The sequence below is a fragment of the Dryobates pubescens genome, chromosome 14, assembly GCF_014839835.1.
Source record: "Dryobates pubescens isolate bDryPub1 chromosome 14, bDryPub1.pri, whole genome shotgun sequence".
Taxonomy (NCBI): Eukaryota; Metazoa; Chordata; class Aves; order Piciformes; family Picidae; genus Dryobates; species Dryobates pubescens.
The window spans coordinates 17,647,177-17,663,319 of record NC_071625.1 but is presented as its reverse complement, the minus strand read 5'-3'; positions in this window follow the sequence as shown (position 1 = coordinate 17,663,319).

The window sequence follows — 16,143 nt, the reverse complement described above, 5'->3', positions numbered from 1 at the left end:
ATTTGCCTCTAGCTTCAGCAGGACACTGTGTGGTTTATTCCATTCTACCCAGTGGTGCTAAAGTTGTGCAGTGTTATTCAGCTCCTGTGCTCTGCTCCGGAAAGGGCTACATTTCAATGACATGTGGATCTCTGCACCATTTGGAGACCGCTATAGGACCTTCCAGATGGTAGGCAGAATACATTAATCTATGTCATGAAAATTTAATTCATATGAAGGTAATAAATTGTTTATGTATAAAATAGGCAGGACTAATACATTAGCATTCAGGGCTGAATCACACCAGGATACAGGCACACACAGTTCACAGTGAACTCAGCTTTTTGGCTGTTATAACAAGAATCAATTGAATAGAATTATTAAATGCAGATACTCTGTGTTTGGAGAGAATATGCCAACATACAAGCTACTGCACTGCTAAAACAACCCACCCATCTCCATAGTAATTTTAACTCAATCATAAGAAACCAGCCATGATTTGAAAGAGAAAAAAGCATAATAGAGAGAGTATGTAACAGCATGGGCTTGCTTCTACATTTGCATTGACGTCAGAGCAAACAAGATTAAATGAAGGCAAGCACAGCTACAGAAATGTGACCTTAAACACAGCCACAGAGTTGCAGCTATTGCCAAAATCTTAACTGTAACTCCACCTGGTTTGCTGACGTAGCCCCAGAGAGCCTTCAAGAAGCAGCCAAAGATCCCTGTGGCAGCTGGCACAGCGAGAGCTTTGCTCACTTTTGAGCAATGGGCATATTGCCACAGAAAGGAACCGGGATGGGGCAGGAAGGATCCAGCTGGCACGGTGCTCCAGAAGGAACCACTGAGGCTGGCAGAATTTGCAGCAGCTTCTTAGCTGCTGTAAGCTCTGATGGGGCTGCTTTGGCCTCTTCTTAGTCCAGGATTAGCTAAAAGATGAAAAAACACTTAATCTTATTTTCCCAGTCACTCTCCTCCTTTTTGCCAGGTGTAACCTTGACTCTTGAGTTCCAGTCTTGGAAAGCCCAAGCCACATAGACAACCAGGCTGCTGGGAATAATGGTTGATGACACTTTCAAAGGCTAAGAATAATTGGATCTAAAAACCTGTTACCATAGGAGCAAAGCGCATTCAAGTCCACCCATTCAAATAAAGCATGATTATATGGTGACATTGCCAAAAGCTGTACCACTGCTTACTGAACAAAAAATCATATAAAAAAAAATCCACAACTAAGAAAAAGAATTATCCGGCAAGAGAAACTCCCTTCCAAACAAACCAAGCTGATACATCCCAGTCTTCTCAGACAATGTGATTTAGAGTGAACACACACACATTTCCTTTGAATTAAAGGATGGAATTATCTGCTGTGCATCACTTAAACCTTTCAAAACCAGGCTGAATTGGAGTGTAACTGATTTCATGATTTCACTGAGTCTCACTACTCTTACAGTAAATAATAAAGTGAAATAATGGTCAAACAGGTTCCACTTTGGATTGTGGGGTAAAGCACCTTTCTAAAGATTCTAATGAGGTCAACCAGAGTAGCAATTTCAGGGTAATTCCCCTATTTGGAGAAGGTAATCCAAACACAAAGGTACCTCTTTCTTCATGTCTTTGTAGAGAGGAGTTCTGGAATGGTTAAAGCATACTGGGAGAGCTTTGATGGCTAAGTTACACTGTGATACCTTCTCCAATCAATTTGTCCTAGCTGAAAAAAAATGGAGAGAGTTTATACGTGAACTACTGCAAATTAAATTCTTATACTGTTTCCTCCTTGTGGCATCGCTGCTTAACTACAGCCAGATGGGCAATTTTGGGTTTCCTGCAGATTAAAGTCCATAATATAACCAGGCAGGTTCCTTGGGGGGGGCGAGGGGGTAATACAATAATAAAACTTAGCCAAATAACCAAATTACACTCAAGGTTCCAACCAGAAGCTCCTGTTACAGTACCATGCTGAGCAGTGTGCTATTTGGAGATAAAACCCCTTTTTGTCTTAGGAACCCAGGGAAATAAGCTATGATGCTACCCAGCTTATTACAAAAACATTGTCAAGGACTGGAGGGATCCTTCACTGCATTTCTTCTGCCCTCTCTTTGACATATGGAACACAAATGCTGTTGTTGCTGTAGCAGCTCCTGGTTTGAAATCTTGGAGTAATTTCCTCATCCAGAACTTGCTGTTTTTGGCCACATGAACCACTGGTGGTGTCCTGGAGATAATGTGTATTGAATGTTCATATAGCAGTCATTTTCATTTCTTCTGAACCATGAGGTATGAAATCCTAGCACTTGTGACTTGTGCTTTTGAGCATTTTCTAGCCCACCAATCAAGAGAGGATTTTTTGATTCAGCACTTAGCAGCTGGCTATACTTAATCTGGAAATGGAAATAGACCCTTTGCTTTTATTCTTAACTCCATGCTCAACTCTTGAACAAAAGACAACTGGTTTTTAAAAAGACAAAAGTTCATTGCAACTACAGCACTGACTCCATACCTTGTCTCTTGATTTGCAAGGAGCCATATACACTTCCTTGAAGAAGGAGCAGCTAGTCTACCAAGTCCATGAGCCTCTGAATTTTTATGCATTAGCATCATTCCCAGTGATCCTGACAATGAGTAGTACATTCTCACTTGCAGATGCCCCATCAGTCCAAGTGTGCACATGAGAGGGAGATCTATTCATTTCCTTCTAGACTGAATTCAGTCCTGCCAGCTCCCTAGGAATTTTTATTACTTTACTCACCTCTGTTTTATTTATTTTTCTCTTACTTATTGCCATTACATTCCATTCAGGAGTTAAGAAGGAAAAGAAAATAGCTTTTCTCCTGAAAGTTTAACACATTTCACCACAAAGAACAAAGCAAGCCTTGAAAAATATCAGCTTTCTGGCACAATGCCATGACTAAGGCAGCCTCGTGCTTCACCAGGTAGGCTGCTCTCCCTTGCATTCACAAGGACCTCTTCTCCTGCTCCCTGAGCAGCTGGGCATGGAGGCAATTCCCACACTTCTGTAGAGTGGTCTAAAGCTAGAGTTTCAGCCTTCTCTAGTATGGTTCATGATGCCAATTAAGTTCATTATATATTATCCATGTGTTTTGAAGACGCTTCTAATAAATTACTATTGTTCTGTCCTCAGGACCACAGCACTACTCTCAGAAACTCAGCTCTTACTGGAATCTTTCTGTTCACCTTGGTGGGCATCAGTACTAAACCAACAGAGAAATGTTCAGTGTCATCACAAGCTGGATGTGCATACTGCAACACAGAGGACACTCTGGGCAGCGCCTCCAGATACTAGAACACCTTTCACAACCAGTGATGATACTGCCTTTGGTTTTAATGTAGACAGAATAGAGATGAAGGCTTTTCCAAATTCATTGTGACAATTCCACAAATTGCACATAGCCTTCATTCAGTTTTAAGTGTGGCTAATGAGAAATGAAGCCTTTCACCTGTATCCCTCTTCAGTATCACCTATGCCCCTTAGCTGAGGCTCCAGTTTAAATATCTATACATGTGGGTCACTACATAGATTCAAACAGTCCTATCAAGCTCATTTACAAGTGCAGAGGGGTAAATATGAACCTATATGCTATCTAAATTCCATTCAAGGCCTCATATTCAAGTGTCTGTAAAGTCTTGCCACCTCCTCCTCCTGGAAAAATACAGAGTTTTGCTTGTTGAATAGAATTGCATGCTCATTAGTTTCAGTAGAGTAAGCCTCTTGGTTCTATTGAGATTATCACTGACCATGCCAACAGTTTTATGCTTGGCATAAAGAAGTCACCAGTAACAGCACTATCTCCCAAAGACCTCAGACTACCCACATGCTTGTTCTTGAACTTTCTATCCATCTCGCAGTATCAACAACACATTAGGGATTGGAAAGGATCTCAAGAGATCATCAGGTCCAACCCCCCTGCCAAAGCAGGATCACCTTTAACATATTTCTAGGGGAAAAAAGTTACATCAGTAGACACAAGAGTATTTGTCTCCATGTATTTCAGTGTGTTTGGAAACAAAGCTAGCTATTAGCAAATGCCTGTCACAGAATCAGGGAGTAGTAGGAGTTGGAAAGGACCTCTGAAGATCATCTAACCCAAATCTCCTAGAGTATCCTTCCTACCCTTTTTCTGAATAAAAATTTATTAAGTCAGGCTGCAAAATCAGGCATGGATTATGGAATTTTCTTTCTAGAATGACATAATTTAATAGAGTGGTAAGACAACTTGTCTTTGAGTTAGGAACTTACTTCAGTGTTTCCACTACCTACACTTCAGACAGACCAACTTTTGCTGAGCAATAGTATTGAAATAACCAAGCCCTTTCCACAAGTTTGGTGGAATTTTAAATGGTTCTTATGCCAATGATTTTTATTCACTCTTGAATTTCACATAAACATTTAATTTCTTATGTCAACATACAGAAGACCTTATTTTCAAAACAAGGTAGCTTCAAACCCCAAAATCCATCAGTTCATCATAGCTGCCATATTATGTTTTGATTTTTATGTACAGTAAAATAAAATAATATGCCCTTAAAGATGCTGACTTGACCTAGGGGAAGGTGTCCCTGCCCATGGCAAGGGAGTTGGAACTGGCCTTTAAAGGTCATCTAGTTTAACCCCCCTGCCTACCCCACCACCAGCCTTCATCTTCCCAAAGAAGCTCCTGCTTCCCTACCACCACCCTGCTTCATCTTCCCAAAGCAGCTTCTGCTCCACAACCACCCCAAACCCTTCTCCTCTTCACCTTCCCAAAGCATCCCCTGCTCCCTCTAAACCATCTTCCATCCTGCCTAAACAGCTCCTGCTCTACCACTATCATTTTTGCACCCATCCCAGAGCCAGGGGCAAGACCCTCAGCCAGCCAAGATACCACACACAGAAGATCAGCCCCAGTAAGGAAACCCAGCCAGCACCTGTGGATCATATTGGAGTAGCAATGAATATTGTCCCTAACAGCCGGGGGGCCACCAGGCCCCCCGGCCTTTGTTGTCACCACCACCATCACCCAGTGTGCACCATGGGCACTCACCAGAGACGAGAGGAGGATCCCTCAGCCCAGATGGGCTCAGCTTGGGGTTGCTGCTCTTCCTGGGAGGGATTAAAAAGGGGAGTGGGTGGGGAGGGCCAAGTGGCCACACCTGAGGTGGGAAGGAATTCTAATAGAGCCCAGGTGCTCTGGGATTTGAGGGGAAAATGGGGTGGAAAAGGGGCAGATGGTGAAACCAGTGTTATTAAGTAAGAATGGATATTAAAATAATATTAAAATATGAATTATTGACTTTTGGTGATTGCTAGATGCTTACTGCGGCTAACTTCAGGGTATTCCACTACTCTTGGATATTAGATAATTTATTGACAAACCCAAACATGATTTTTGTAGGCTAATATTAAGTTCAATAAGCAAAAAACCCCACACAGCTTCTGCTAAGGTAATAGTATAGCTTATCAGTTCAGTAAACTCTTTGTCTCAGCCTGGAAGGTTTTTCTGGGGGTTGTTTTCCCACCCATCTGTGTGTGGGGGAGAAGGCTTGATTCTGAGAGCAGGCTGTGTAAAGCCAGGACACTGCTATGCTGAAGATGAGACAATGGCTTTAGTTAGCAGAGTTGAACTCTCCTACAGCTAAACAGGAACAGTACATGCCAGAGTGAACCCTGTGGTCTCTCCTGTGTGAGTAGGGAGACAATAGGAGTATGAGATGATAACCTTTTGTTCTACTGGCACAAGTGCATGAGTTACAAAGAAAAGAGAAGAGAGAGTTCTTCCAGAAAGAGAGCTGCACTAGTCTACCATGAGCGATTCTCTGGTCCTAGTACATGGGCATCAGATCCAAATTTGAGTAGGGGAAGATCTCAAGAACTGACTTTATTAGAGGCTGAAGTAATCATAACTGGGAATAAGTGGGAATAGCACTCCTATAGAATCATAGCATCATTAAGGTTGGAAAACATCTTTAATATCATTGAGATCAACCGTAAGCCAACTACCATGACCACTAAACTGTGTACTGAAGTGCCACATCTACATGCTTCTTTAACACCTCCATCACCTCCCTGGGCAGCCTGTTCCAACACCTCACCACTCTTTTCATATGGAAGTCTTTCCTAATATACAATGTAAACTTCCTCTGGCACAATTTAAGCCCATTTCCTTTTGTCCTATCACTAGTTGCTAGGGAGAAGAGTCAAACACTGGCCTCACTACAACCTCCTTTCAGGTAGCTGTAGAGAGCAGCATTCAGTATGATATTTAGTCATTTCAGAGCAATGAACTACAGTCTGTGTACTGGAGATGTGTACAGACACTATACTAAAAGCATTGTCATTGTTGCTCAGCTGTGATAGCACCAAAATAGTTCATGTTGCACAGTATGACTGTCACAGCCAGCCTACTCTGGACTTATCTAAATTGTCACACGGTGCCACACACCTGCAAATGCACCAAGCACCCCACATCCCAGAAGTGCAAGTTTCATTCCACAGCATAGTCCTGAAGAGTTTCACTACCCACATGAGTTACAGAAGGTTTCTACTTCAGGTAGAGAACGTGCCCTATGTACTGTGCAATACACAGATTCAGTCTCAGCGTTGTACCTCAGGCCTCTCACAGCTTTTTGTTTGCTCTTCCAGTTTTATAGTACCAATGTGCTACAAAAGCAGCATGACCAGCATCACTAAAATCAAAAGAGAAATGCCAGCTCTTTCACAACAGGCATCTGAAGTGCTTTGCTCATTTGGAAAACTACCCAGTAGGACCTCAAGCCTACAAATGCCTTGCATCTGATATTTTTCTTGTGGGATTTTTTCCTTCAGCTGCCTTTTCATATTGTAGAAGTAAGAGCAGCATTCTCCTTCGCTTCCCATTAATTTCGTTGTTCAGTTCTCAAATCCTGAAGATCTCCTTAAGGAAATTAGTCAAATCAGGCTTAAAATTCTCCTGAAACCTTTCTCTGGTAGTGAAAAGCTGATGGTGGTTGTTATTAGTAGCTTGGCTTTAGAGTTACTTATGTGCCTGCATAAGCCAGTCTATTTTAGTGGTAGCAATTTTCTAATCTATCAGAAGACACTGGGGATTTCCACAGAGAAGACAAATACATCATAAAAAAAGCTAGAAAAGTGGTTTACTTACAGAAAAACTCTAAGAACTGTAGTTAGAAAAGATACAACTATAAAGATTATACCAAGTGGTGTTCTAGAGAAAGATGTCAAAGGCTGAACAACCACAGTCTATAATGGCAGGTGGCCCCTGCAGGTGAAGATATTTGTAGAGCCTAGACATTCAGTCTCTATCTGTGTGAAATTATCACCCTGCTAGCAATAACTAGAAAAACTGAGATTGCAAGCTTATCTGGCATATTTTGCCTAGCATTGGTTTCAATTTTTAGGTGCTCCAAAGCTCGCTAGTTCCTGTTCACACCCCTGTTAAATATCCTGAAATAGCTCTCTTCTAGAAAATTCTTCTGGTTTAGCCATTTTCCTCCTCCATGAGGAGGGATTTTCAGCCAGTTTTTGCTGTACAGTTTATTGTTTCTAATCTCTCCATTGCCATTATTATGCCAATCAAGTGCCTGTGCAATGTCCCAACTAGAAAATGTCTTTTTTTATTTGATTAGCTCCCAAGTTGATTCTTATTATTTATTAATAAACTCACTCCGCCCATAGTCTGCATTGAACCCTCTTCTCAGCAGCAGCTCCTGCTCTGTTCTCAGCTTTGTCAGTGTAAGTTTTCAAAGGTAAAAATTTCCAGCCATCCCTCAAAGCAAGACAATCAATAGAAGTCCATTGCTTCCAAGCTTACCAGCCGGCCAGGCAGTTCTTGCTTTGCTCGTTGTTTTATCATTCCCCAGAAGTGCCTCCTCCTCCTCCTCCTCCTGATGGGATCTATTTACTCTGCAGTATGCGAGCTACTGTGACAGGGTATGAAGAGACCAGGTGCCTTGCCTACCCAGGAGTACTGAAAGGCTTAGAAATCCTACACAGAGATAAGAAGTGGGAGATTAGGGTCAGCACTGCTGCAGTTGCACTGAAGGGATTCTGTATGCCAAAAACAGCAAATGTGAATGTCTTGTATTATTCTTGCTTCTTTGTAAAGTATTCTCTCTTTCTTTAAGTACTAATCTGTATAAAATCTCCCTCCTCCACCTGTCTTTAGTGCATCATGAACCTTTTTCATCCTTTCATCATTTCTGTTCTCTTCTGTACCCTGCTTGTCCATCACCTTCCTGTGGTCCAGCTGATGTCTTGAAAGCTCCAGGCCCCATTATGCTGGACAACCTAAATACCACCGAATAACAGCCCCGCAAATATTTACAGCTTGCATACAAAATGCCGGGAGGACATGGAGGCAGCAGAGGGGAAATGTGAGGAGGGGAACCTCCTCACAATAGGAGGTTAATTGCAACCATTTAGGCAGCCCAGCTGATGCTTCCTGCCTTGGCTGTTATGGACTGTGTGTTTCTAACCCTTTGGGTTCAGCTACCTTCTTGCCAACAAAGTATTTTCCTTTGATTTCTCTTAGCCTGGCTGGCTCTTTTCACCTTGGGAAACACAATCTTGGACCGGCCCTACCTGTAATGAGGAGCTGTTGATCTTGAAGGCTCCCAGGGCTTCACCCTCCCAAAAGGACTAGAATGACTCCCCACATGCTAAGGCATTTTGTAACTTTCCTAAAGCAGGATAGATCCTTCCAGACACTGATGGCTGATGGCTAGAAAACTTCAGCAGTTCCAGTGCCACTTTTAAAAAAGGAATAAAACCAGGAAAGATGACTTTTCCTGGCTGTTAACATGATGATTCAAGTTAAGCACAGCACTATGGGAACTGGCTGTTTAAATAATTAGCTCTCTGCTACAGGACTTTCTATTTACTGTGCCAGGGTCCTTTCCACAGATAACATAGTCCATAGGACAAGTCCTTCAACCCCTGTGAAAATAAGCTATTGATTTATTTTTTTCATTTACAAGTCTGTCCTTTTTTATTCCTGATGTGTTTTCTGTTGTTTGTCTCAAGTCGGCTGAGTTGCACCAAAGTGAACAGACAAGAAATATGTGCTTACATTTTGGCAGGGAATTGCCATGGCTGGGAATTTTCATTACCAAAAAGAAAGATGGAAATGCCCGAGTAGTTATTTTAATTACTTGGGTTTTTTTCTAAGGCAGCTCGGGGGGTGAAGTAAATAAATCAACATTATATATTTATGTTTACAAGCCTCTTAAATCAGAGCTTGGAGTGGACTTTCTGGATTGGGAGTCAAACAAAAATTGATACATGTCAGTATCCCTATTACAAGAGGGATATGGACATGCTGGAATGTGTCCAGAGAAGGGCCACGAGGATGATCAGAGGGCTGGAGCACCTCTCCTATGAGGACAGACTGAAAGAGTTGGGGCTGTTCAGTCTGGAGAAGAGAAGGCTCTGAGGTGACCTAATTGTGGCCTTCCAGTATCTGAAGGGGGCCTACAAGAAGGCTGGGGAGGGACTCTTTAGGATATCAGGTAGTGATAGGACTAGGGGGAATGGAATGAAGCTGGAGGTGGGGAGGTTCAGGCTGGACGTGAGGAGGAAGTTCTTCACCATGAGAGTGGTGAAGCCCTGGAATGGGTTGTCCAGGGAGGTGGCTGAGGCTCCGTCCCTGGAGGTGTTTAAGACCAGGCTGGATGAGGCTCTGGCCAGCCTGATGTAGTGTGGGGTGTCCCTGCCCATGGCAGGGGGGTTGGAACTAGATGATCCTTGTGGTCCCTTCCAACCCTGACTGATACTATGATACTATGATATGATACCATGATATCACCAAGGCCTTTTGGAACCCCAGTTTGTGTACATTATCATTAACCTTTTTTTAGAAACAGCACTCAGAAAGATCTGAAAATTATTCTGAAGACAGCAGTCAAGATCTCTGAGGCAGTGCATAGGGGTTCTGAAAGATCTGCATGACTCCCCTCAGCTGTATTGAGAATATCAGCAGTAGATGGTAAGTGCACTCTTACAGGCACACACAGAGCAATAACAGTCCAGCTGTGTTTAAGGCTCTCCTGCCAATGCTCTGTCCTGTCTTTTCACCTGCCTTTGAAAACAAAGTGTTCAGAAATTGTTTTGGGCACAAATGAGTATAGCTCTCAAAATGTTAGGAGGGTGGGGGGAGAGGAAAGCTTTTGCAAGAGAAGTTAAAAATAAAACCAAGGATTTATGGTTTTCAAAAATTTACACAATCTTGTTCTAAAGTGTGTGTGAATAATAAAGGAGGAGCAAAAGGCAAATTGTGCTGAAGACTGAAATACAATGGAGATGTGGGGGTAATCAGCTTATGGAATGCTTTTATATAATAAAGCAAATTATGCATGAGTTTCAGAGGCGCCTTCAGATCTCACTGTCTTCATACAACATCCTTTATGTAAGCAGAGGCTCATCAGAGCAGACCTCTGTTGTTTTCTGCCTTCCATTTGCACCATTGTAGCCATCAGGACCAAAACTGATCAGAGTTCTCTATTCTCATGACAATGAGAAATACTTTCAGCTGCATCTCTTGCATGCTACATGTTAAATTGCAAATAAGATGCTGTCTGTAGAAAAAAAGGCTAGGTGACCTCTTGCACCTATATACAACATTTATGTAAATAATTATTTGATATATAGTAATTTTCAAGTCCGGGACATCTGTTTATGCAGGGTTTGTCTTCACTAACTGCTTGAGCAAGCTTCCTCAATTAGCTCAACAGGCTAATTTTGTTCCATTTTTTAAGTTTCATTCCTGCCCAAATATTGCTGCAGCCAGAAGTTGGGAAATTTGAAAGCAGACCTGAAGAAGAAAAAGGGAGCCAAGTCCACACTCCTTTGCTGATCTCCACACTTTTATGGTAGGTAATAAATAAGACAAGAAAGTAGACAGAAATATCAACAGTATGTCTCCACAGGTAAATTTTTTGCTGGCTAAGACTACATGTGATATATCCCCACTCCCCAGAACTGACAGATCAGATTCAATCTCTCATAGTTTTTCTCCAGACCACTACTTAGCTCACAAGTCTCATATGTGAAGCCAAGTAAATTAGAAAAGCAGGAACCAGAATGCTAACTGATGCTTCTTACAGATTTATGGTGGACTTTTAAGTGGCCAAGCTCAAAACCTTGCTGTGGGCAATGTATTTTTCTGATAGCTTCAATTTGTGTGCATTTTGTAAGCCAAACTATGTGGTGTAAGCTTTGGCTTACAAAATGTACATGAATTGAAGCTATCAGAAAAATTAAATTTGGTTTCCATACCTCTAAGGTTCCTGGTGTTTGTCTCCACTTCATATGATAGTGAGGCTAAAATGTTTAAAAATAATTTTCTAAGAGAGTTAAAATCACACAAAAAATAGATTAAACCAAGCTGGTGATCTATAAGCTTCCCTAGAATTTTGAGATGAAAATACCCAGAATCACAAAGTCATTGACATTGAACAGGTTCTTTAGAGATCATCTCCAATCTCCCTGCTTGGAGCAGGGTCATGTAGTTCAGGTTGCTCTGGGCTGTGTCCGTGCCCCTGCCCCATCCAACTCACAGCACAGCTCACAGGTCCAGGTCACTGGTTAGGCTGATGCGCAGTTTGGCCACAGGAATCCTTCCATACAGCATTTTTTACATGTTTTCCAGAGATAGCCCTGTTAATATTTAGTTTTGTAATACATGGATACATGCAGAATATGGAACTAGCATCATCCCTGCAAGCCTTCACTCATCCTTCTGTATAGGGTGTGACTCTACTGTTTCTTGCTGTATAAGGACTAACTGAGGTACAGCAAAGCCAAGAGTTTTCTGACACAATATCACCCTGGTTTTCCTCTGTTGTGCTGTGACTTCTTTTTGTTTAATATTGCAGTTTGGTAACATAGCTCTGGATCGCTTCCTCCTTGCCCTAAAAGAATATTGTCATTTGCACTCTTAAAGCCTGGAGGACTCTCTGATGTCTGGTACAATTTATATGATATACTCAGGAGATGGCCTGATGTCCCTAGACTGTCACTACAGTGCTACTTACAACTGGTAGAGTCATGTCTCATTTTAGATATGACAGTCTCTTTTTCAGTGGGCTTACTGGACCACATTGCATTCTGTGTTTTGATAAAACAAAAGACTGTAAAAATTTGTTCTCCTGTTTGCCATGTTACTGTGTTGTCTTTTGAAACTACTGCCTGATGATAGTTATCCTTAATGTTAATATTAAGGTATCATATTCAAGCTAAGTAAGTATAAGAGCATCTATCTTCTTATTAATCGAAACTGCTAGGAAGCACAAAGATATGCTCACTTGTTCATAATTGATCCTTTTTTTGGTGCAATTTACCAATTTAAGGTGCCCACAGCACTGTTTGGTGGCACATTAGAAAGCAGCTGAACCCTCATCCAAAGCATTTGAGTATTCTAGAAAAGTTTACACTGAGAATACTCACAAGCATCCATTCTCTTTCAAATTTCATGCACCTACAGAAGGACTCTGGGACTTCACAAGCTGACACCAAAACACATACTCCTAATTCCTTATTGCTGAGTCTGCAAAGGGCAGTTAAATAATAATAAATAATAAATAACAATAGCCATGTTTTGACCTCTAGATACTTTGCTATTTCTTAGTACTACCTTAAGCATGCTTTCTGGGTTCTCAGTTATCTATTTCTTTAATCTTATGTGGAGAGTAGTTTGACTATCTGGGCATATACAAGAAACATGTCTATCTGTCTGACCTTTGGTCAGATCTCAAACTGTAGCTGCTCATCAACTTGCAAAAACTGCATTTGTTCTTGTTGTATTGTGGTCCTGACCACCACACATCCATCTTCTTTATCAATATCCTGTTATCCCACTAGAAGGGCTGAACTGACCTCCAAGTAAGCAGGGGACAGCTTTTCTGTGTGCATCTCAAAAGACCCAAGAAATACATACTGCAGCTATTTCCTTCCTAACTCACTCAGCATCTCAAGCAGGGCTGCTTTATGCTTCTAGAGCTTTACCTCAATGTGTTTTTATTTCTCTCCAATTTTCTCCTTTTCCTGACTGTAGCTTAAATTGATTTTTGCCTGTCCTTTCTCATGAGAGTTACATTCTTGACCAGTCTACTTTTTGTCTCCTCTATTTCCCTTAGCCCAAGCCCTTGTATTCATTTCTCACTACTTGCTGTTAGCATTGTTTAGACAAAAGATCCCTGACCAATTCAATATTGTTATCACAACAATTACAGGAGTTTTCTGCATAGGTTTCCAGGTGGTCTTAATAGACCACTGATTGATCCATCCATAGTCAAGTAGAAAGGGATTTTGCCATCCCCATAACTTTCCCCCTTCCGCCCCTGCCCTTTGCTCTTCTAATTCCATTTCTAATTCTCTTCTGTCTCAGGAGATGTATAAAACTCCCCTCCCAAACTTCTGTGCTTTCTGTACAAAGGAATAATGTCTATCCATCTTTGAAATTGAAATGACAGATTAAAATCACTGTCCATTCCCATTGGACTAATACAGAACTGATTGTTCCACACAGAATATTATCCAATCTGACCACAAAGGACAAAAACAGTAGCTGCTTTACCACTTTTCCTGGGAGACTGTACCACATCCTGATCAGTGTCTTTGTAAGGAGTTTGTGCTGATAATCAGATTCATTTTTGCAGTTTAAAATTCAGCCCGTTACTCTGAGTTACTTTCCATTGTATGGCCCTTAATCAATTCATCGTTATCGTTGTTGCTGTTTACATTAATGAAGTAGGCAGTAGAAACTCTTGGCTCCAATATAATGTTTGCTGGTGTATATGTGTGTAATAAAAGTCTCCCTTGAATTCCCTATAAACTCCCTTGAAGAGTTTCTAATCTCTTTATGAATTATTCTAAGAGACTGATGAATACACTGAGGACTTACAAGACAAGGTGGTTGTATACAAAATTCATCTAATAAACCAGTCTCAAAAATAGGTAATCTGTCTTTCTGAAACCTGATGTATATTACTTGATTACTTGAAAATATTTAAAAGCTTATTCAGGGCCATTACTGCTGTCCTTTTGTGTTTATACATTGGTGGCCTCTGCCCCAAGAAGTTGAAGTCTAAGCAACAAGATTATCAAACATACACAGATAGATATCCTTGCCTTCAACACCACTTTCCTAGATGATACCCTTCCATCTTTCTGAAACAAATGAGTCAATCTTCAAATACCCTAATGAGCAATTCAGTCTGGAGTCTAATAGCGCGATCCACAGGGATGCTCTAGATTTTGATTTATAATAATGCAATATTAGGGAAACTGGGATGCAAGATCCGCATTTCTGTCTCTCTTGCCACTATAAATAGAGTCCATTGAATGCAAACCCATACTACTTGTATGTTATTTTACCAGTCTAAGCTCTTGATTGAGCTGTCCTTAGATTTCTATGGATCAACCCCTACCCTCTCTCTCCTCCCCAAATTGCAGCCCAAAAACTTCCTCAGAGTCTGCAAGTTCCCATTTTGTCTGCTTGTATAGGTCCATCAAGCACTCGGATCCTGCAAAATTGCCTTTTAGCTGCCTGTGGCTATGTACATCTGCAATAACAAAAGCAACATCTTCAGCACAAAACACTATTTATTCATTCCTGTAAGGTAGAAAGCTTTCAGAACAAAGTCTAACAACCACACTCAGGATAAATGCATAGGTATTAAGTGCATCTTCATAAATTTGCATCCTTTCATCCTTTAGAGCTAGAAACATCTCATTCTGTCAACACATCTTTGTCTCCCTGCCTTTCTGTGAGACAGGCAGACTGTCAGCCTTTCACTAACTCACATTAGCCTCACTTACCCAAACTCCTCCCTTCCTTTCAAGCACTGTTAAAATTTTAGGCTCCTTTTGATTTTTGTGTCATTTTTAGCTTCAGAAGGGTACCACTTTCTAGCTGAATGGAGCCATCTCAATTGTGGATAATTTCTCCCTGTAATTCATGGCCAGCTGTTGCTATGTAACTCCTAAGCTATGTACCTGAACTCCTTTATCTATGTGAAGGCTTTGTCTTTCTTGCTTGGTACAGTGCCTTTTTGCTTCAACCTGACCAGAGGAAAAGGGGGGGAAAGTGCCTATGATCATATTATCAACTTAATTGAAACTAATGCTGCCCAGAAATATCAGCACATGTTAAATAATATTTGGATAAGTTAGATGTGTGCATCCGATGGGAGACTGGTGAAATAGGCTGTACATCAGGAATTACCAAGAGCAACCAGTGCATGATAAGATATTATCTTTAAGATTTCATGAAGGTAAAGTGCCATCAGAATAAATAGGTAAATAAGCAAACTACTACTGTTAAAAAAAAAAAAAAAAAAAAGTCAATTCCAGATGAGTTAGCATGACTTTGTTGCTTAGAAAGAAAATAGATCAAACAATGAAAGAGTTGATACCTAAACACCTAAAGGAAATGAAAGTGATAAGAAACATCCAGCACAGATTTGTCAAAAATAGATTGCTTTGATGCAGTTGAAGAGAGGACAACTTACCTAGTTAGTAAGGGGAAATGAACTATTGACATTTCTCACAAGTGTGCTCCACCATCATTGTGAAAGTTGCAGTTTCTCCTACTTCTCACGTTGCAGAAATGTTTTTCAGCAATCTCCTCTGAGTAGACAGTGAATTTTTAATGTAGTTTAAATTTTAATGATTTTTTTTTCATATGAAATTTGTAGCCTAATATGCCAGTTTATTGCAGTTCTGAGTTAGTGTAAGGGTGATTAAAGTACCAAAGCTGCATCTTAAGATCTACCTGTTTACCCTTTCAGTGTTGCCAGGGGAATGAATGCAGCCTCAGCACCATAAACAACCCTCTGGAACAGATGCATTTCTGTGATAGGTTAGCTAAAAAGAAAGGGAAAAGAGGCAACAAACCTAACAGGAAGGATAGTGCCTCAGAAGGCAGTGGATTACAAGCTAAGAAGCTTCTAAGATGTTATAGAAACTTCTGCTAGTGGTGGCCAATATTTATTTAATCTTTCTGCAGTATGGAAGGATGACTTCTTATTCCTTCTAGTTCTACATTTTGTTGCTTTTTAAAATGTAAGTCATGCCTAGAATCCAATCATTTAATTTTGTTGAGTTAAACAAAGGGGAACACAGAACTGAAAGAAGAAATGGTGATTATCCTGTGCTTCTTCCAAACTAAG